Source organism: Arachis ipaensis, chromosome B04, assembly GCF_000816755.2.
Source record: "Arachis ipaensis cultivar K30076 chromosome B04, Araip1.1, whole genome shotgun sequence".
NCBI classification, from domain to species: Eukaryota; Viridiplantae; Streptophyta; class Magnoliopsida; order Fabales; family Fabaceae; genus Arachis; species Arachis ipaensis.
The window spans coordinates 3,128,252-3,150,221 of record NC_029788.2 but is presented as its reverse complement, the minus strand read 5'-3'; the positions used below and the strand labels follow the sequence as shown (position 1 = coordinate 3,150,221).

The following is a 21,970-nucleotide window of genomic DNA, read 5'->3' as shown; positions in this document are numbered from 1 at the left end:
TACCTACTTGGTTAAAAGTAAATAAGCTCTTCAAGACAAATATAAATTAGATTTTACTAACTTAATTCATATAGTAAATACAGGTAACATTGTAAGAAGATAGCTCATGAAAGCAGGGAACATAGAATTAAGCACTGAACCCTTACTGGTGGTGTATGTGCACTCTAATCACCCAAGTGTATAGGGTAATCACTCTACTCTTCTCTAATCATGCTTTCTAAAATTTGTTCTTCACCTAACCAATCAACAATATTTAACATACTAATGCAAATATCATGAGGTCTTTTCAAGGTTGTAATGGGGCTAAGGTAAGGGTAAGGGTATATGTATATGGCTAAGTGAGCTTTATAAATTGAATCTTTAATTAACCTAAGCTTTCACCTAACATACATACACTCTATATAACTCTAGAATCATGTCTAGCTACCCAAAATTCTCACTTTTGCATTACATACTCATGTATCAACTTTTCTTTAATTTTATCACATATGCATTAATTTTTCATTAACTTAACGTTGGGGTAATTTTATCCCCTTATTTATTTACTTATTTATTGAATATTTTTGGATTTTTTTTAATTAGAATAAAAATAAACATAACATTATCAATGCACATGGATTTTTAATTTTTCTAGTCTCACATGAGTAGGTACCCAGATTCCCATTATTTTATCGTGACACATTCCTTTATTAACCTTTATTCCCACGATCTTCCCATACTCAATTAACACACAATTTCTATCTTAAGCTAACTAAAGATTCAACTTAGGGTATTTAATTGTTTTTCCGCTTAAGGCTAGTAATGTAGTAAAATATAGAACAAATGGGATAAAAAGGCTCAAAGTGGCTGACAAGGGTAATTTAAAGAGTAGGCTTATTTGGGAAAAGTGAGCTAAACAAATAATGGCCTCAATCATACGCATGCATATAACATATTAAACATTGGACATATAGGATGAAATAAAATAAGATTACAATCATAGAGAAGCAAACACACAAGAATAAAACATTTATGGTTAAATAATGTAACCATGTAATTAAGCTCAAATCTCACAGGTTGTGTGTTCTTAGCTTTTTAAACTATGTTTCAAATACAACTTCAAACAAGTTTACACAAAGGTTTTGATTTAAATTAGTGAAATTTTTCAGAAAATAGGGTCTTTAGAAGAAACTTATTATTTTCAATCAAGTAGAACATGCATGCAACTAATTATTACTATGCAATCTATTCTATTCTAAACAAAAAAAAATTAACTAAATATCCTATTTTACTGGTATTTAAGGAAAAGAAGTTACCTCCGGAAGTCAGGTACTGACCGACCTCCCTACACTTAAGGCTTTGCACCGTCCTCGGTGCCATCTGTCAGGAACAGAGGGGGCTGGTAGTAGCATCTCCACCATCGGGATCGTCATGGCTCCCTGTGCTGGTAAATGAAGTGGACTCCGAGGTGTCTGGGTCTTTGTAGTTTCCCAAAAGTAGCTCCTTGAGGTATGTGAATCGGTGCTTGTTACGGCGCTCTCTTAGCTTTACTTTGTGTTCTTGTCGATCCAACCTTTCAAGTATCTGACGGAGCAGTTGATTTGTTGTAGGTGCTTGTGGTGTTGAAGGAGGAATGTCTTCAGCCGGTTCTGTAGGCTGACTTGTAGTGGCTGCTGATGGTCTGATATATTTTCCGTTAGGGACGTACTGATCATCCTGTGGAAGGAAGGCTTTGGTGTCCCCAGCTCTGTAGGAGACTCTGGCTACTGAGATGAGATCTGAAACCAAGGCAAAAAAAGGTAGGTTGCCTGCAATTTATACGTGTCCCATTGCATTCCGAATGTGTCTTGGTAAGTTTAGGTGCTGGTCTGTAAGGATACACCAGAGTAAAACAACCATGTCTGCAGTGAAGGAGGACTCGTGAGTGCTTGGAAATATATAATGGGACATAATCTGTGCCCATACTCGAGCCTCCAAGGTAAGTACTGAAGCCGATATCCCTTTTGGTCAGGATCGATGGTATCCATATATCCATCTGCTGCCAGGTTGTGCTATAACTCTGAGAACGGCGTCCCAGTCAAATTGGTATGTCTGGCGCTTGAGTGAGACTTCTTGAAATGCGTCCAATCCTTCTGGAGCAGGAGGAAGATCTAAAGCTTGTTGAATGGCCTCTTCAGTTATGGGGACTTGCTTCTGACGGACATAGACAAACTGCATGGTTGGCACGTCAAAGTTGGAGTAGAATTCTACTACCCATGAGAGATTAACCTGCCGTGGCTGTCTCCGTAGGAATTCCCATTGTCTTCATTCAATTTACGGCTCAACAAATTCAGCAATGTGGATTGGGAGGATGAGAAGGTATTCATTGTTGTAATTCCTCTTTGCCAGGATGGGGAACATCTGCTCACAGTAGCGGTAAGGAAACCGCGCAGTGTCATTTGCTGGAAAGGCTTTTTCTTTTTCATCGACCTTGATCATCCTCTTGATTCTTTTTGTTGAGGGCTTTACTGCTGTTGAAGATGGCTCAGCCACTAATGCTCTTTTTGTTCCTCTCCTTGCTGGTGGGTTGGGAGTGGCTTTCTCCTTTCCTTTCTTGGTGGCCATCTTTAAAAAGGGAAGAGAAAGTAATATGTAAAGCTAAGGGTTCGAGCAAGGGAGCGAATATGATGAGTGGAATCAATGCACGGCAAACAGGGATGTTGTTAACACATGGTCTAGACTACATATGAAAAGTTCATCAAATGTAATATAGTAAGTGCATGTGATGGTAATTGAATGCTAGATGTTTATTAGCATGCTCGCAAAGGCATGAGTAGCATAGATCAAGTATTCAATGTCCAAGTTAGATTACCACATCATTCAAACTAACAATCTGTTTGTATGGACAATTATATTTTAATCAATAAAATATAAAAAGAATTTTGTGAAAAGCAGGCATTAAAGTAGTGGAATAGAATAAATTAAAATAATGTGTAATGCTATACGGCTTTTTCACAAACACGTGGCATGTATGATGAAAATATTATTGAAAGTAGGAAATTTGAACATGCAAGCAACCCTTATGAAAAGTAATATATAATTGTCAAACAAATCCATGATAATCCACAAGCAAAATATGGAAAATAAAGACTGAAATAAATTTTCAACACCAATAAAAAGGGATAAAAAGAAAGAAAAAAATAAGGGAAAATATAGATAATGAAGGTGAAAAGAAAAATTTAAAACATAAATAAAATTGATAAGGGAAAGTAAAAAGTAAAGAAAGAAAGAAAAGAACCTTGATGATGGGTGTGAAAAATAAGGAAGGAGAAGGTAAAAAGTGAGAATGAGTAAAGAAAGAAGAAGGGGAAAGAAAGAAATAACAAAGGAAAAGAGAAATTAGGATTTGGGGGAGAAAAGATAAGATATTTTGGCTAATCTGGATATTCTGTGCGCTGCATGCGACGCGGACGCGTGGGTCACGCAGTCGCGGGGCATGTGAATTTGTTAAGTGACGCGGACGCGTAAGTCACGCGGTCGCGTGACTTGAATTGTGCGAATAGCGCGAGAGCAGCCGCGCGTTAGCGCGACTCTCTGTTTCAAACTCTTTTTGCCAAATTTTTAAGGTGACGCGATCGCGTGGTTGACGCGATTGCGTGAATGGTGATGTGTTGAAAACGATGCGGTCGCGTGATGTAGCTGGTGCTTCTAGCATAAGGCCAGCCCAGCTCCATCGCAACATGCTGCCATACACCTATTTACGTTGATTTTACAGGGCCACGCATTCGTGTGGGTGACGCGGACGTGTGGGGAGGCTATTTCGCAAACGACGCAGACGCGTGGGTGACGCGGACGCGTGGGCATGTTTGTGCCTAAGGCACGCTTCCAGCCACGCTTTCGCGTGACTCGCTGTTCACTTTTCTTTTCTTCCTATTGCACCTGTGACACGAACGCATCATCGACGCTGCCGCATCGCGTGCTTTTTGCTTTTTTTTTTAAAATAAAACTAATATGCAAAATGCACATGCAAACTATATGTGGCTAAATGCAGGGATGATGAGAAGAGTCATTAACATCATAAAAATAAAGTAAAAATAAAACTAAGATTGAAACGGAACGATCATACCATGGTGGGTTGTCTCCCACCTAACACTTTGCTTTTACGTCCTTAAGTTGGACGCTCGTTAGGCTCATTCAGCTTCTCTTGGTGGATCTTCCAAGAGGAAGATGTCTAGTTCTTTTTTATTCTTTGTCTTCTCACCATGGTAAAGCTTTAGGCGATGTCCATTAACTTTAAGAAATTTGGAGTTAACAGGATGACGCAGGTGGAAAACTCCGTATGGCTCTACCTTTTCTACTCTGTATGGACCTTCCCTTCTTGATCTCAGTTTACCTGGCATGAGCCTCAATATGGAGTTATATAGTAGAACTAACTCCCTTAGTCTGAATTCTTTTCTTTTTATGTGCTTGTCATGGATAGCCTTCATTTTCTCCTTGTAACGCCTGGAATTGTCATATGCTTCTAGGCGGAGGGTCTCTAGTTCTGCTAGTTGCAGCTTTCTTTCAGCACCAGCTTTTGTAGGATTCATGTTGCACTCTCTTACAACCCAGAAAGCCTTGTGTTCCACCTCTACGGGGAGGTGGCAAGCCTTTCCGTATACCAAGCGAAAGGGGCTCATCCTAATGGGTGTCTTGTACGCTGTTCTATATGCCCAGAGTGCATCTTGTAGTCTGGCACTCCAGTCCTTCCTATGAGGTTTTACTATCTTCTCTAGAATACGTTTTATCTCTCTGTTAGAGACTTCTGCTTGCCCATTGGTATGGGGATGATAAGCTGTTGCTACTTTGTGAATTTTCCCATGCTTTTTCAGTAATCCTGTTAGTCTCCTGTTACAAAAATGGGTGCCTTGATCGCTCACGATTGCTCGTGGTGATCCAAAACGACAGATAATATGGTTTCTAACAAAGGAAACAACAGTGTTAGCATCATCAGTATGGGCGGGAATTGCTTCCACCCACTTAGAAACATAATCCACGGTTAACAGTATATAAAAATAACCATTAGAATTCGGAAACGGACCCATGAAGTCAATGCCCCAAACATAAAAAATTTCACAGAAAAGCATAAGCTGTTGAGGCATCTCATCCCTCTTGGATATATTACCAAACATTTGGCATGGGGAACAAGATTTACAAAATTCAGCAGTATCTTTAAAAAGAGTAGGCCACCAGAATCCACAGTCTAGAATTTTTCTAGCTGTTCTTTGAGGGCCAAAATATCCTCCACTCTCAGATGAGTGGTAGGCCTCTAAAATAGACTGAAATTTTGATTGAGGCACACACCGTCTAATTACTTGGTCAACACCACACCTCCATAAATATGGATCGTCCCATATATAATATTTGGATTTACTTTTCAGCTTGTCTCTTTGGTGCTTAGTAAAATTTGGAGGGAAAGTGTGGTTAACTAGATAATTAGCTATAGGTGCATACCAAGGAACTACTTTAGATACTGCTTGTAAGTTATCAAATGGGAAATTATTATTTATAGGACTGGAGTCACCCTTAATGTGCTCAACGCGTCTCAGGTGGTCTGCTACTAGATTCTGGTTACCACTCCTATCTTTAATTTCTAAATCAAATTCTTGTAACAGCAGTATCCAGCATATTAGCCTTGGTTTGGACTCCTTTTTTGCTAATAAATATTTTAGAGATGCATGGTCTGAGTATACTACTACCTTAGTACCAAGTAAGTAGGCTCGGAATTTATCCAGAACGAAAACAATAGCAAGAAGCTCTTTTTCAGTAGTAGTATAATTAGACTGAGCAGCATCTAGAGTCTTAGATGCATAAGCGATTACAAAAGGGTCCTTACCTTTGCGCTGAGCTAGCGCCGCTCCTACTGCATGGTTGGAAGCATCACACATGATTTCAAATGGCTGGCTCCAGTCTGGTCCTCTCACAATTGGAGCTTGCGTCAGGGCAGTCTTCAGCTTATCAAACGCTTGCATACAACTTTCACTAAACTCGAACTCAATTTCCTTCTGCAGCAATCTGGATAAAGGTAATGCTACCTTACTGAAGTCCTTAATGAATCTCCTGTAAAAACCTGCGTGGCCAAGGAACGAACAGACTTCCCTCACGGAGGAGGGGTAAGGTAAACTAGAAATAACATCCACCTTTGCTGGATCTACAGAAATGCCAGTATTAGACACAACATGTCCTAGTACAATTCCTTGTTTGACCATAAAGTGACATTTTTCAAAATTTAATACAAGGTTTGTATTAACACATCTGTCTAACACTCTAGATAAACTATCCAGGCAAAGGCTAAATGAATCACCATATATGCTAAAATCATCCATAAAAACTTCCATACATTTCTCAATAAGATCAGAGAAAAAACTCATCATGCATCTTTGGAAAGTAGCAGGTGCATTGCATAAACCAAAGGGTATTCTCTTATAAGCATAAGTCCCAAAAGGACATGTAAAAGTAGTCCTTTCCTGGTCTTCAGGAGCTATATGAATTTGAAAGTAGCCTGTATAACCATCTAAAAAACAATAATGAGATTTACCTGACAGGCGATCAAGCATTTGATCAATGAATGGCAAGGGGTAATGATCCTTACGAGTGGCTTGATTGAGACACCTATAGTCAATGCAAACTCTCCATGAATTCTGCACTCTAGTTGTCAGAAGCTCTCCATGCTCATTCTTTATTGTTGTGACTCCAGACTTCTTGGGCACTACTTGTACTGGACTTACCCATTCACTGTCTGAAATGGGGTAAATAATATCTGCTTCAAGTAACCTGGTCACTTCCTTCTTGACAACTTCTAAGATGGTGGGATTCAATCTTCTTTGAGGCTGACGGACAGGCTTTACTCCCTCTTCTAAGAATATTCTGTGTTCACAAATTTGGGGGCTAATGCCTACTATATCCGCCAAGCTCTATCCAATTGCTTTCTTATGTTTTCTCAGCACTTTGAGTAGTTGTTCTTCTTGTTGAGAAGTGAGTTCCCTTGCAATGATGACTGGAAACTTCTGCTTGTCCTCAAGGTAAGCATACTTGAGGTGTGGAGGAAGGGGCTTTAATTCTAATTTCTGCTCATAGCTGGGCTCTGGATCATTCGAGGCTGGTGATAATGGTAAAGTTTTCTCATTATTTTCAGAAAGTGTCCCCACACTTGGACCTTGCTCCATGTACTTTTCTTCTAATTCTTCCTGGTGAACTTCAGCTACAGTTTCATCAATAATGTCGCATTGGAAGATAGAATGATCTTCCGGAGGCTGCTTCATAGCTTCATTTAAACTGAAACTCACTGTTCTGTCATCTATCTCAAAAAAGTAAGTTCCTGAGAATGCATCCAGCTTGAACTTTGAAGTCTTCAGGAATGGTCTTCCAAGCAGGATTGATGATGGTCTTCCTGAGTCATTAGGGGGAATTTCCAGGATATAGAAATCAATGGAAAATGTGAGGCCCTTAATGCTTACTAGTACATCTTCAGCAATTCCAACTACTGTAATAATGCTTTTATCTGCTAACACAAAACGAGCTGCCGACCTTTTTAAGGGAGGGAGCCTCAAAGTATCATATATAGACAAGGGCATTATACTAACACATGTTCCTAAATCACACATACAGTCAGAAAATATCACACCTCCAATTGTACAGTTAACCATACATGGACCTGGATCACTACATTTTTCAGGTATATTTTCCATTAAAACAGATATAGAACTACCTAAAGGAATATTTTCTAATTCATTAATTTTATCCTTATGTATGCATAAATCCTTTAGAAACTTTGCATATTTAGGTACCTGTTAAATAACATCAAAAGGGGGAATAGTTACCTCGACTTTTTTGAATATTTCTACCATTTTAGGGTCAAGTTCTATCTATTTTCTGGGCTTCCTTGCAAGTTGTGGAAAGGGAATAGGAGGGGCACGATTTGTAGCTTCAGCATCCATTGGTACTTCATTCTGTGGCTGAGCTTCTTCTTCTTCAACTATGTCTTGTACGTTCTCTTCCTCTTCAGCTTCTTCCACTTCCACCACATCCTCTGTTAACACATTTTCTGGTGGGTTTGGCTCCTTATGGTTCCTCTTCTGCAGTGTGGTTCCGGATCTTAGAGTGATGGCATTGATGCCACCCTTGGAATTAGGCAATGGTTGAGAAGGAATTCTATTAGAGCTTGAAGGTTGATGTGTGGAATTAAGTGAGGAATCCATCCGGGAGACGAGAGCTTGTAAAGTGGCAGTTAAGCCATTCAGACTAGAGTTCAGTTGAGCATGCATGTCTTGTTGTCCTTGTGCAAGAGAACGGAGCATCTCATCATTTGATGAGGAACTAGAATAAGCAGTCTGAGAAACTTGTTGTTGGGTTTGCTGGGGTCCTTATGATTGTCTTAGGTGAGGTGCTCTGTCAGGTTAGTTCTAATTCTGCTGTCTGTTGTTGTTATTATTATTCCACCTCTGGTTTCTATTATTGTCTATGCCTCTTCTGTTAAAGTTATCCCTCCATCCATGGTTAGAATTATCTCTCCAACCTTGGTTAGAATTGTCCTGCCATCCATGGCTATTATTGCCACCTTGGTTGTAGTTGCCACCTTATTGATTGTATCCTTGATTCGGGCAGTCATAGAAGTTGTGAGTGGCTACCACGGTGTTGTCTTCCTGGAGTTGCGGGCATTCATCAGTATAATGACTATAATCAGCACAGATCCCGCATACTCTTTGTGGAACTAACTGTTGGCTCTGTTGTGGTGAAGGCTGAGTTTGTTGCGCTTGTTGTTGATTCAACTGCATCTGCTTCAGTAGGTTGGTCATTTCACATACTCTGGGTGAGAGCAGTAGTCTCTTTGCTAGTGGAAATCTCTGCAACAACTTTGGGGCTACGCCTCTGTATGTGATTTCTAGTGGACTCAGCTAAGTCGCTGATCAATTGCCATGCTTCATCTGCAGTTTTGTACTTTTTTAGAGAACCATTACTGGAACCTTCCAGTGTAGTTTTATCCTGGGGGTTCATGACTTGAGTGAAGTAGCTGATCAATACTAGTTTACCAATCATGTGATGGGACATGCGTCCAAGAGATTGTTAAAGCGCTCCCAATATTCAAAGAGAGTCTCTGATTCACCTTGAACAATGCAGGAGATCTCTTTTCTCAGTCTATCTGTGACTTCAGCTGGGAAGTATTTTTCCAAAAATTCTCTTCTGAGTGTATCCCAGTTGGTAACAGTTGCTTCAGGTTGGGAGTAGTACCACTCCCTCGCCTTTCCCTTAAGAGAAAACGAGAAAGCAGTTAACAGAATAGAAGTTTCATCTACACCATGACGCCTAACAGTAGAACAGGCTATCTGGAAATCCCTAAGGTGCTTGATAGGCTCTTGAGCAGGTAAGCTATGAAACTTGGGCATCAAGTTGATCAGTGCGGTTTTTAGTTCAAAATCTGTAGCTGCAGTTGGGTCATGCACTTGATACGGCTGCAGTGTAAAATCTAGGGCTCCTGCCTCCAGGAGAGTGATTCTCCTAGGTTCTGCCATGTTTTCTGCACGTAAATCAACTGGATCAGTAGTAAATGAGCTTGTCTCGCTCTCAGATGGTGGTTCAGATTCGCCCTCAGATGAGACTGGTGAATTGATAATAATCACTTCACCACCCTCAGAGGCTAATCGACGTCGAGTTCGTCTAATATGTGAAAGAGTTCTTTCAATTTCAGGATCAAATGGGAATAAACTCGGATCAGGCAATAAACGCGTCATTCAATGAGAAAGACATGTAACTCATGGTAACAGAAATAAAAATAAAATATGCAAATAAAATAAAATATATACACTAATTAATAATTTAGCACACTATTACAACTCCCCGGCAACGGCGCCAAAAATTGGTGTGCGGCAGAAGTTAACCAATTAAGAGATTTTATTTAAGAGAACAGCGTTGCACGTATAGTTCTTAACCAGCTAAGATCCGTCTCACCAATTTAAAAAGGGTTGTCATAAATTTTTAGAAATAAAATACTGGGAGTATGAGTCCCAGGTCGTCTCCCAACGAGTTACAGGGAAGAGTGCTAATTTATTAATCAGAAAATTCCCAGAAAGTTGAGTTTGATAATGAGCAATTAAAATAATTGTGAATTAAGGCAATAAAAATAAACTAAAAATAATTATTGATATTCTGAATAAAAGGCCTTGACTGGGGGAATAATTAAGTGGAACTTCTATCCTTGTTGGAATCTTCTCAAGTGTGGTGTAAAAAGGTTGTTGTTCTCACTCAGCATCCAAAAATCCAAGCAAAAGCATAAACTATCAATGTAATGCAACTCTAAAAACTCAGATCTAAAACTAAGAGCAATCCTAATGTGTGAATCTCAATGTGCGTGGATGCCTATTGAGTTTCTGCATGTTCCCTAGGTTTAGTATGTGTTTCGGGGCCAAAAACTGGGTCAAAAAGTGGCCCGAAATTGCCCCCAGCGTATTCTGTTATTTTTGCAGATCGCGTAGGTCACGTGTATGCGTCGTCCACGCGATCGCGTCAGTCAGCGATTTTCCTTGTCATGTGTTCGCATGGTTCACGTGTTTGCGTCACCTGTGCAGACTCCAATCCACGCGTTCACGTCAGGCACGCGTCCGCGTCGCTGCGAATTCTTCATTTCGCGTGGGCCATGTGCTCGCGTCGTTGCTCGCTGGTCTTCTCCTTAGTTTCTTGTGTTCCTTCCATTTTTGCAAGCCTCCTCTCCACTTTCCAAGTCATTCGTGCCCTATGAAGCCTGAAACACTTAACACACGGATCATGGTATCGAATGGGATAAAGAAGAATTAAAATACATAATTAAAAGTCTCTAGAAAGCAAGTTTTCAACCATGGAGTGATTTTGGGAAGGAATTGTAAATACATGCTTATCATATGAATAAGTAGGTAAAGAATTGATAATCACACAATTAAATACAATATAAATCATAAAATAATAGTTTATCAAAGCACCACAAATCTAGTGCTGCTAAGAGGGTGTTGTGTGGTTGATGAAGAAGAAGAGGAGGATTCCAGGTACAGAGTAAGCCAAAGATATCTTGTTTATGATTACATGCCAAATGGTAGCCTTGAAGACCATCTCTTCTCTTCCATGGACAACCAAAATGCAAAAATCACTTACTTGGTCTAAAAGAAAGAGAATAATCTTGGATGTGGCAATTGGGTTGGTCTATTTGCACTTTGGAGTTAAACCTGCAATCTACCACAGAGATATCAAAACCACCAATATACTGCTTGATGCAGGTATGACTGCAAGAGTTGCGGATTTTGGGTTAGCTAAACAAAATATTGAAAGTATATCTCTGATAAATACAAGAGTTGCTGGAACTCATGGGTACCTGGCACCAGAATATGCACTTTATGGCCAATTATCCGAAAAGAGTGATGTCTATAGTTCTAGTGTGGTTATATTGGAAATATTGTGTGGAATAAAAGCTCTTGATTTATCTTCATCTGGAGCACCTGCATTCGTTACCTCTGATTGGGTTTGGTCATTGCTGAAATCTGGTAACTTAGAATCAGCTTTGGATGCTTCTTTGTTAATAGATGAAAATTTTACTAGTAGAAAAATAATAGAAATATTCCTAATGGCTGGTGTTCTGTCTTCTCATGTAGTAGCTTATTCAAGGCCAACAATTTTGGATGCTTTGAAGATGTTAGAAGGGGATATTGAGATTCCACCAATTTCAGATAGGCCACTGGCTGTTGGGCACCATGTGTTTCCCAACATTATAATTAAAACATAAATTTGGATTATATCATATTAACTAAAAAGCTTTGTATATTGTCACAACATTAAGTATGTGTTATGTGTTAAGGATGACAATTTTTTCCAGCAAAACGAATATCTGTGGAGATTTATCTGCCGGAGAGCAAGTTTGGGAGGCCTTTTTTTTCTTGTGGGTAGAGGGGTACGGGTTTTATGGAAAGTGGCCGTTACAAGATTTAGTAGCACTTTAAAGTTTAAACAGATTTTACTGTAACAAAAAGTGGGTGACACAATTGATACCTAAAAATAAAAAAAATAAAAAAAAATTTAGGGTGCGTTTGGTTTGCGTTTTCATTCTCTGTTTTCATTTTTAGTGTTTTTTATTTTTTTGATTTTGTGAAAGAAAAGATAAAATAGAAAACAAGATCTTATTATTTTCACTTTTTCCTCCACAAAATTCAAAAAATAGAAAACACTAAAAAAAACAGAAAATAAAAACACAAACCAAACGCACTCTTATTCTGCGAGAATGCTAGTTTGTGTTTTGGTATTAATACAATAATTAATTTAATAATACTTTAGTAAGTACTCAAAGAACTTTAAGAAACACTCGTTTTTATACAATAACAAATAACGAATTTATTTGAATTTAAATGTATAAAAAAAATAATGAAGTTTAGTATCACTTGAATAACGATACAAAAAATAAATATAATTAATTATATTACTCTCCGGTACATATCAAAATTGATACAGATATATAGAAATTCGTTGCTTGGTTGACACATATACTATCATTGTAGAATGGAGTAGACTTTTGCCAGTAATTGTCCCCCTAAGCCATGGCTTGATGGTGAAGCCAAATGCGACTCACCCCTCTATGTGTTGGCCTCTGTAACGAGCAAATTGGTAAGTTGGTGAGTTTGGGTTATGGGTCTCTTTGTTCGTTTGTTTTTGGACCATGGGGATATTCTGAAATAAGATGTTGGGTTGGGGAGGAGGAAAATTGATGAAGTCACTGTCATGTTCCATGGATTAAGCAAAACTGCCAGCATCATCGCCGTTTTCTACAGGGATTCTTCTCCCTCCTACATGGATACACACCAGAGCTTTCTGTGTTGGAGAAGACCAGACCCGATGACTTGGAACATCATCAAAAGACTCATCTTTTGTCATGTTCAACAATGGTATTTCTGGTCTCGCCACACAGATGATTAGAATATTCAGCAAATGTGGAGCACATTTGGTGGCAATAGAAACTAAATCAGAGCAGCTTCTTATTCTGCGTTACAAAGACTGAAAAAACGAGACAGAAGTGTGGTGAGGAAGAGGAGCAGACGGAGTTTCCAATTGAAGGAAGAGCAAGAAGTCATTGAAGGGCATCAGAAGAGTTACGGGGAAGATGATGATCTAGGTTGGCATGGGTTTGTTGGGAATGGGTTTTTTTTCGGGTCGGATTCTTCTTTGATGTTGTGATCCGGCCCAGTTGGATTTTTCTAACTGGGTTGTACAATTAAAAAATATTAATATAAAAAATGCATATAAAATAATAAAAAATTTAAATTAAATATAAAATAATATTTAATTAAATATTTTAGATTATATATATTAATTAGTAATATAATATATGATTATGTAATATAATTTAAAAAACATAATATATAATAAAAAATAGGTATCCACACCCTTATAAGGCATGCTTCGTTCCCCTCTTCAACCGATGTGGGCCTTACAATCCACCCCCCTAAGGGAGCCCAGCGCCCTCGCTGGCACATCGATCCGGGCTCTAGCTCTGATACCATCTGTAACAGCCTGACCACCCGCTAGCACGATATTGTCTGCTTTGGCACACAAGGCCTCACGGTTTTGCCTTTGCCGATAGGGATGCTAGCCGAAGCCCCCCACACTCACTCGTCAAAACGCGTCATGCTAGGGAGAGGTATCCACACCCTTATAAGGCATGCTTCGTTCCCCTCTCCAACCGATGTGGGCCTTACATAAATAGATTTAGTGTCTTTTTAAAATTAAATACTCATTCAAAATACAAACTAAATAAAACTAAAATTTAAACTTTAAAATTTCTATTTCAGTTTTAACATTTTTAGTTTCTAACAAATTACAATTTCAATACACATCCAAAAATTAAATTAAATAAAATTCAAAATTTTAATTTTAAAAGTAATAAAGACTTTAAAATGAAAAATACTAATGCTCACATAAATAATAAAAATTTCAACTAATACTATGATATATTCAATTGAATTTGATATATTCAATGCTTGGCGTTATCCATCCCTAGATTGTGAGGATGTCCATCTTGTTGACTCCTTTTGATACTGAAGGTGACTGTAGTGTTTCTTGAATCACGATTTTATTATTGTCTCTGGCTTTGTACTGGCTAGTTTGGAGAGGGCATCAACTTGACTATTCTGCTCTTGGCTTATATGCCTGATCTTTCCTTCTTCATTCTTGAGGGTGATCTCTGCCCCACTACCAGATTTGTTTGATGATTTATCTTTTAGTTGTGGAGCTCCCTTTTTGTTTTTTCTGCAAGGAAGTCGGCCAAGTAATGTGACTTGATCACCGTCCGAGCTTCATACTTCAAATTGAACTCGAATAGCTCCATACCTCACTGTAGCATCTGCCCTGCACTATCCATTTTTTGAAGGACATGCTTGATGGGCTGATTAGTTCAGGCTTTGACAGTTTGAGCTTGAAAGTGGAATCACAATCTCTAGGATGCCAGGACCAAAACATATGCAACTTCCTCAATTTTCTAATAATTGGGCTAAGCTCTTTGTAGTACCTTATTGGTGAAGTAGGTGAGCTTTTGCTTATCATCATCTTCTCTGAATAAAGCAGAGGCTACTGCTTTGTCAGCTACAGCTAAATATAGAACGGGCCATTCTCCCATTTCAGGTTGGGTAAGAATTGAAGGGTGAGACAAGAATTGTATGAATTTTTGAAAGACTTGTTCAAATTCTTGACTCCATGTGAAATTGTAACTCTTTTATAGTAGAACGAAGCTAGAGCTGTAAGTATACCATTTAATTGTTGAACCTCCTTTCAAGCAGGTAGAGTTAGCTTTAATGTCCCCTTTTAGTGAGCATGAACCCCAGAAATTTTTCTGCTTCTATGGTGAAGGTGCACTTTGTGGAATTTAGCCTAATCCCGTGCTGCCTTATGGTTTGGAATACTTCTATCAAGTTGGATATGTTGTACTAGCTCTTTTCCAAGTCTTAACTGATTTTATTGGGATCTTTTCATTTTGTTGTCGGCTTTTCTTAGTCCAATTTCGGCCCAATGTCATTTTGGGTCAAGATGAGGTCATCATTTGAGAAACTTCTTCATATAACCTTCTTATGGCCAGTTTTTGCTTGGAATCTTGCTTCTAAAGAAGTTGTATCTCTGGAAAGAGGTCGGATTTTTTCATATAAGCTCAGAAATTTTCAACCTCATTGTAGTTTGACCCTTAAAAGAGGTCGGATTTTCTTCATAAACTCTAAAGGAGGTCGAATTTTTATTTGTAGACTTGAATCCTTAGGAGAGGTTAGATTTTCTTCATAAGCATAAATCCTTAGAGGAGGTCCGATTTTCTTTGTTAGCTCTAAGCTTATCCGACCTTGTTGTAAAGTATAACCCTGAAAAGAGGTCGGATTTTTATTTTTAAGCTTGGAAAGAGGTCGGATTTTCTTTTGTATCCTTAGAGGTTCTCGACTGTTCATGCCTGGGTCGAGCTGTAGGACCCGGGCTGATCGAAGACAAGTCGACCGACCTCTTCAGGTTAGGATTACCCGACCTCCTCTCAAGGAGTTCGGCCAAAATGCTACAAGGAGCCCAAGCAGGCCCAAATAAAGGAACATAGCCCAATCTAAAAGCAGCCAAAGCCTAAAAAGATAAGGGCAGTTTCCCTTAAAGATAAGATGACTTCACTCAAAGATAAGATAAGATAACTAAAAAGGTCAGCCTATACTACTATAAATACACTGGAGCACCCAGGTATAACTCATACTCTGATTATACTAAAAACCTGCTTAAAGCCCATGCTAACTTAAGTATCAGAGTCTCTTGTAGGTACCACCACCCTCTGGTGATGAAGGATCAGCAGCATCTCCAGCTCCACCAGATCCAACAAGTCGGACATGACAGCTCCGACCACCACAGTAGATCTCATTCGAGATCGACCTTTAGTTTCAAGTAACCATCGGAACATTGGCGCCGTTGCCGGGGAACTTGGAAGTCATCCCATCACCATGGCAGACAACCTTGACAATGACCACGACTCCAGATTGGAGGAGAAAACTCCGCATAAGAACGTGGACACCACACCGAAGGATACGCCTCAACCAAACAAAGACAAGAATTCGCCAAACACAGAAATTATGGAGGCCCTACAAGTTCAACAAGATCGCCTCAAACAACTCGAAAAAGAGGCCGAACATCAATGATAAGCCAAAAGAAACCTCCAGAGAGAAACTAGGCGACGCCGAGAGTTAGAGGACAAACTCCTAAAACTCGAACCCGACCTGAAAACCAAGACCATCCAAACCGGTCGCGATAACACCTCCCACAAGGATCAAGACCCCTTCATCAAGGAAATCATGAAAGCTAAGGTTCCAAAGGATTTTAAAGCTCTCGACATGACCCCATACGACGGTACCTCCGATCCCAGCCATCATCTCAGTAATTTCAGAAGAAGAATGTATCTCACTGACGCCTCAGACGCTACTCGATGCAAAGCCTTCCCAACCACTTTAACAAAGATAGCAATTAAGTGGTTCGACAATCTGCTTCCTAGATCCATCACAAGTTTTGACAACTTGGCCAAGAAATTTCTTGCCAGATTTTCCATCCAAAAAGACAAAGCCAAATATGCCCCAAGCTTATTAGGGATCAAGCAAGGAAATCGGGAGAGTCTTTGCAATTACATGGAAAGATTCAACAAAGCATGTCTGGACATATAAGATTTGCCAATAGAAGCTGCTATTATGGGTCTCATCAATGGCCTACGTGAAGGACCGTTTAGTCACTCCATTTCAAAGAAACATCCTACGTCTCTGAATGAAGTACAAGAACGGGCAGAGAAATATATCAACATGGAGGAAAACTCTCGATTAGGAGAAACCTCAAAATCTGGATTCCCCTACCCCTCTCGGGACAAGGATAAAGAGCTCAAGAAAAAAGAAGATCAACATAGAGAGAAGATTAAAAAATACCACAATTTTACCCCTCTTCAGGTGTCTCTCGTGGAAGTTTACCGAGAAGTATGCCACACTGAGAAGATTCCACCAACTCGACCAATCAAAGGCAAAAGAGAAGGTGGAAGTCGGACAGAATATTGTGAATATCATCGAATCTACGGACATCCCACCAATGAGTGCTTTGACTTGAAAAACATCATAGAAAAATTGGTAAGAGAGGGGAGATTAGATCGGTACGTAGCTAGCAAGTCGGATGAGCCCAGGAAAAGAAGAAAGGACGAGGAGGTCAGACGAATTGAACAACCACCTCTCACCCCGCAGAGACATGTCCACATGATAAATGGAGGATTTGCAGGAGGAGGAATCTCCAAGTTATCTCGCAAGAGACACCTTAAGGAGATATATCATGTCGAGGGAGGGGAAAGAGCACCCGACCTCCCTACTATTACTTTCACCAAAGAGGACGCGGCAGGCATCATCCCGGGACATGATGATCCCATGGTCATCACTGTCATATTGGCCAATGCTAATCTCTACCGCACACTGGTGGACCAAGGAAGCTCGGCGGATATCTTGTTTAAATCCGCCTTCGACAAACTCGTCCTACAAGAAAAAGAGCTCAGAGCATATCTGAACAGCTTGTTTGGACTAGGAGACACTCAAATCCAACCACTTGGATATATCTCACTACACACAACTTTCAGAAAAGGAGCCCGATCAAGGACACTCAACATAGACTACATCGTAGTCGACGTGGGCTCAACCTACAGCGCCTTGATAGGTCGGACAACGCTAAATCAGCTCGCTGCGGTAGTTTCAACTCCACATCTATGCATGAAATTCCCAACTTCAGAAGGGATCACCAAGATAAAAGGAGATCAGAAAACCGCATGACGATGTTACAACGAAAGTCTGAACCTTAGAGGCAAAGAAGAAGAAATCAATAATATCGAACTCGGGGGAGTCTGAGGTCGGGAAGAGCTTCGTCCACAACCGGAGGGCGAGATTGAGAAAGTCCAGATTGGGGACGTCCCAGACAAGACAACAAGTATTGGGGCAACTTTGAAAGGAGACATAAACAAATCTTTGATACAATTCCTAAAAGTTAATGTCGACCTCTTTGCATGCAAGGCCGCAGACATGCCCGGCATAGATCCCAAACTAATATGCCACAAACTGGTAGTATACCCAGGATCTCGGCCAGTACAGCAGAAACATCGGAAGCTCGGGCCAGAAAGATCCCAAGCCGTGGAAGAACAAGTACAAGCTCTACTAGAGGCAGGATTCATAAGAGAATTTAAGTATCCACTATGGCTGGCCAACATTTTATTGGTAAAAAAGTCAAATGGGAAATGGCGAATGTGCACCGATTACACCGATCTCAAAAAAGCTTGTCCAAAAGACCCTTATCCACTCCCAAGCATAGACACTCTAGTGGACACCTCCTCCGGATACAAGTACCTCACCTTCATGGATGCTTATTCATGATATAACGAAATCCCAATGTATCCGCCGGATTAAGAAAAGACCTCATTCCTAACCCCAAAAGCAAATTACTGCTATGTCGTCATGCCATTCGGACTCAAAAACGCAGGGGCTACCTACCAAAGATTAATGAATAAGGTCTTCGCGGACCATATTGGGAAACTCATGGAGGTATACGTGGACGACATGTTGGTAAAAACACAAAGGGAGGAATCATTACTCTCCGACCTCACTAAAGTATTCGACACCATCAGAAAGCATGGCATGCGACTTAATCCTACAAAGTGTGCCTTTGCAGTAGAAGCCGGCAAGTTCCTGGGTTTTATGCTAACACAGCGAAGAATTGAGGCAAACCCGGACAAATACTGAGCTATACTCGACATGAAAAGTCCGACCTGTGTTAAAGAAGTGCAACAACTCAACGGAAGACTGGCAGTCTTGTCCAGATTTCTAGCCGGATCGGCCATAAGATCTCTTCCATTTTACGCCACATTAAGGAAGGGAAAGAAGTTCGAATGGACCACAGAGTGCGAGCAAGCCTTCTAGGATTTCAAAAATTTCCTGGGACAACCACCCATTCTTACTCGACCAAGGGAAGGAGAAGCACTGATATTGTACCTTACAATGGGAAGTCGGGTAATAGCCTCAGCACTGGTCAGAGAAGACGAAAGTGGGCAACAACCCATCTACTTCATCAGCAAAGCCCTACAAAGAGCTGAACTAAATTATCAAAAGATAGAAAAGTTCGCCTACTCTCTCATACTAACTTATCGACGGCTTCACCCATATTTTCAGACTCACACCATCAAGGTTCGGACTAACCAGCCCATAAAAGGCATTCTACAAAAAGACAGACTTAGCTGGAAGAATTCTGTAGTGGGCAGTCGAGCTATCTGAGTTCGATCTTCAGTATAAAGCTCGAACGGCCATCAAGACTTAATATTTGGCCGATTTCATTGCTGAATACACTGACACCCCCGGGAACTCCTACACAATGGAACCTCTATGTAGACGGCTCTTCAAACAAAACCGGGAGTGGGGCAGGTGTGATAATAGAAAGTGATCAGGGAACCCAAATCGAACTTTTCTTGAAATTCGAGTTCCCTGCTTCCAATAACCAGGCTGAGTATGAGGCACTGTTGGCTGGTTTGAAGCTGGCTAAGGAGGTTGGAGCTCAAAAGCTTATTATCTTCAGCGATTCACAGATAGTTACCTCACCGATAGAAGGGACCTACCAAGCCAAAGACCCTACTATGAAAAAGTACCTAGACAAAACCAGAGAACAGCTCGGATAACTCGGGGAATATGAAGTCCGCCACATACCTCGGGAACAGAATGCTCGAGCTGACGCACTCTCAAAACTAGCCAGCACCAAACCAGGGGGCAATAATAGAAGCTTCATCCAAGAAATACTACAGAATCCAGCAATTTCAGAGGAAGAGGAGGTCCTAGCAATATCAGACCAAGATCAAGGATGGATGACTCCCATAGTCAACTATCTTAAGTCAGAAATACTCCCTACAGATAAGAAGGAGGCAAAGAGGTTAAGACGAGAAGCACAATACTACACCATCATAAACAACATCCTATACAAGAGAGGGATCTCGACACCCCTATTAAAATGTGTACCGACCTCCAACACAAAAGAAGTCTTGGAAGAAATACATAGTGACATATGTGGCAACCATCTTGGAGCACGAGCTCTCTCCAAAAAGGTACTCCGAGCCGGATTTTTCTGGCCGACCTTGTAAAAAAAAAGAAATAGAGTTTGTCAAGACATGCCCACCATGTCAAAAACATGCCAACTTTTACATCGCCCCACCAGAGGAGCTTATCAGCGTAACATCACCTTGGCCATTCGCAAAATGGGGACTCGACCTCCTGGGACCCTTTCTCCAAGGGTCAGGACAAGTCAAGTTCCTCATTGTAGGGGTCGATTACTTCATAAAATGGATTGAGGCAGAGCCCTAGCAAATGCCACTGCTCAAAGAAGTCAGAAATTCTTATATAGAAACATTGTCACAAGGTTTGGGATTCCTTACTCCATCACCACACACAATGGAATGCAATTCACGGACACAGGCTTCAGAAAGCTCATAGCAGACTTGAAAATCAAACATCAATTTACGTCCATAGAACACCCACAAGCTAATGGACAGGCAGAAGCAGCTAACAAAGTCATATTGGCTGGGTTAAAACGGAGATTACAGGACGTAAAGGGAGCCTGAGCTGAAGAGCTCCCACAAGTCCTATGGGCATATCGGATAACTCCACATTCCACCATAAAGGAATCACCTTTCCGATTGGCTTACGGAATGGAGGCAATGATCCCGGTAGAAATTGAAGAAGGATTCCTCAGAATGATCTACTACAACGAAGAGGCCAACTCCCAACTCCAGAGGGAAGAGCTCGACCTACTTCCAAAAATTTGAGAAAGAACTCGGATCAGGGAGGAGGCATTAAAACATCAAATGGCCTCAAGATACAATTGGAAGGTAGTACAACGAAGCTTTGACAACAATGACCTCATCCTAATCCGAAATGATATCGGAACAAGTCGACTAGGAGAGGGGAAGCTAGCAGCTAACTGGAAATGACCCTACCGAGTTACAGAAGTACTGGGAAAAGGTTACTACAGGGTGTCCGAACTCGAAGGGCGAGAGCTACCAAGGTCGTGGCATGCCTGCAACCTAAGAAGGTACTATAGTTAGGAGGTAATAAAGATCTTAGGTCAAGGTGCACTCTTTTTTCCTGAAAAGGTTTTTTAACGAGGTACCAAGCCAAGATCTGTAAAATTGCCTGAATAAAAAGGGAAAACACCCACGTGTATATATTTTATTTGCCTATATGTCTACTTTCTATTGGAATAAAACTTTTCAGATTTCTGCAAAATTTCTCTACCAAAGCGCATTAATCTGAACACAAAAATTCATCGCCCGATTACAAAGCTACAGGTCGGTAAGGTGAAAACCAAATTTATCGCCCGACTTCGATAAGGTCGGCCAAAATGAGAACCAAACTCACCGTCTGACTTCGACAAAATCGGCAAGATGAAAAAGCGATAAAAACATATTAAAACAAAGTTATAAAAAGTAATCCATAGAAAGAGGCCTGGCCAGCCCTTATCAAAAATGGATTATTAAAAATAACTGGGGAAGGACCAGTATGAAGAAGCCAGACCAATCCCCCCAAAGCAACAAAGTTATAAAAAGTAATCCATAGAAAAAAGACCCGACGAGGTTTGAGAAAAAATGGATTGCTAAAAATAACTTGGGAAGGACCGGTATGAAGAAGCCGGACCAATCCCCCCAAAGCAACAAAGTTATAAAAAGTAATCCATAGAAAGAGGCCTGGCCAGCCCTTATTAAAAATGGATTATTAAAAATAACTGAGAAGGGATCGACACGAAGAAGTCGGCCCAAGCCGATTTAAGCGACAAAGTTATAAAAAGTAAACCCATAAAGAGACCCGGCAAGGTCCAATTAAAAAAGGGATTACTAGAAAAAACTCGAGAAGATTTGATCGACCAACGAGAGGATGTACGCTAGAAGGGACGCAGTTCGACCCGAAAAAAGCCACGA

At 40.4% G+C, this 21,970-nt stretch overlaps 1 pseudogene; it reads left to right on the top strand.

The window, feature by feature from the left end:
- Nucleotides 1-11,740, top strand: part of LOC107635844 — a 15,269-nt pseudogene extending 3,529 nt beyond the window's left edge.